The 1,560-nt window shown below is 33.2% G+C and overlaps 1 pseudogene; it reads left to right on the forward strand.

Moving 5' to 3' along the window:
* The window catches only part of LOC118066388 (uncharacterized), a 3,046-nt pseudogene extending 2,245 nt beyond the window's left edge, over window positions 1–801 (forward strand).
* The last annotated feature ends 759 nt before the right edge of the window (window positions 802–1,560 follow it).

The raw sequence follows: 1,560 nt of genomic DNA on the forward strand, positions 1-1,560 counted from the left end.
TAAGGGAAGTCGACAAAATGGATCCGTAACTTCGGAATAAGGATTGGCTCTGAGGAATGAGGTGTGTCGGGCTTGATCAGTAAGTAAGTTTGGCTGACGTGCCGGGCCTGGGTAAAATGAATGTTGAATAATACCTTCAGGATTTGAGCTCGGTCCCGTGCCTTAGCCTCTTATGGATCGTTCTTGCTGTGTGATTAATTAAATTCGTTTAATTAATCGCTACGACCACCATTAAACATTTGACTCAGAACTGGCACGGACCAGAGAAATCCGACTGTCTAATTAAAACAAAGCATTGTGATGGCTCTTGCGGGTGTTGACACAATGTGATTTCTGCTCAGTGCGGTGAATGTTAACGTGAAGAAATTCAAATAAGCGCCCGTCGACAGCAGGAGTAACTATGACTCTTTTACAGATGGCGGCGATAAGTTTTACTTTTGTCGTGCTCCGAGAAAAACATCGAAATCTCGCTTGTAGAATGTTAAATAAATTGTAGAGTGTAATGATGGGAAATGCAAATTGGATCTGAGCATTTTGTGATATTATGTGTCGTTTTTTTTAATCTGTGTGCAAAATTATATGCAAGTGAAAATCACAAGTGAACTTTCTATATGAATTGCATCGTGCGATTCAAGCAAATGATTATGTAATTTCCTATTGGATCTGTGAATTTTTAACACTGTAGATACTTTCTGCCTTAGACTATAAACTGCACCAATATAATTTTTTAACAAGATTTACTCTATAAATATCTTTTTTACAATTAAAATTACCAAGTGTACGGAATTTTTGGCATTTTGTATGTGCTATAAAACAGTAAACTGGAAATGATAATACTTGTGATAATTAATGAATGTCGTGCTACTGAGTTGACTTAATATTAATTTGTACTTTCTGAATAACTTTTCTCTATTTTATAGTTATTGGTGGTCATTTATTTGCATAAAAACGCTTTAAAAAAGTTTGACATTATAGTAACTTATAGTTACTTTCTATCGAAGCGACAACGGCATGAATATGCAATAGTTTTGTGATCTGCTGTGAGTTGATGAGAGTCCGAACAAGTTGAAATCTACTTTATCGGCAGTGGTGCTAAATATAGAAATGTTACCGTATTATCGACGCCTTCGAGTATATAGAGATTCAATCAATTAATTAAATTGTTCTCTAATAATCATTATTTCAATTGAATACAGATTGATTAAAGACATTGTTTTGTTTTTTTTAAATTATTTTGAGATAATTAAGTCTTATATGTACTCATAGGCATTATACAGTGAATAATCAATTGTTGTTTTATATTCAAAAATTTTTTTTTCATAAAGTGCTGTTTATATTCGTTGTGACAAATAAACATCAATTAAACTTTGGAAGTGTGGGCTCTCTTTAGTTAACATCACAATGCTTCAACATACCCTACTGCCCACAAGAAATACACGTTAAGTTGAGGTGCTGGTATTTGTGCATTACAATGAAACTTATGTTTATAATTTTGTATATTTATAATGATTGAGTACTGAGATCCTTTTATTTACCTTTTGGCGAATTGGTGATACATTT

Source organism: Chelonus insularis, unplaced genomic scaffold (assembly GCF_013357705.1).
Source record: "Chelonus insularis isolate UGA/USDA-ARS -01 unplaced genomic scaffold, ASM1335770v1 contig_33_pilon, whole genome shotgun sequence".
Taxonomy (NCBI): domain Eukaryota; kingdom Metazoa; phylum Arthropoda; class Insecta; order Hymenoptera; family Braconidae; genus Chelonus; species Chelonus insularis.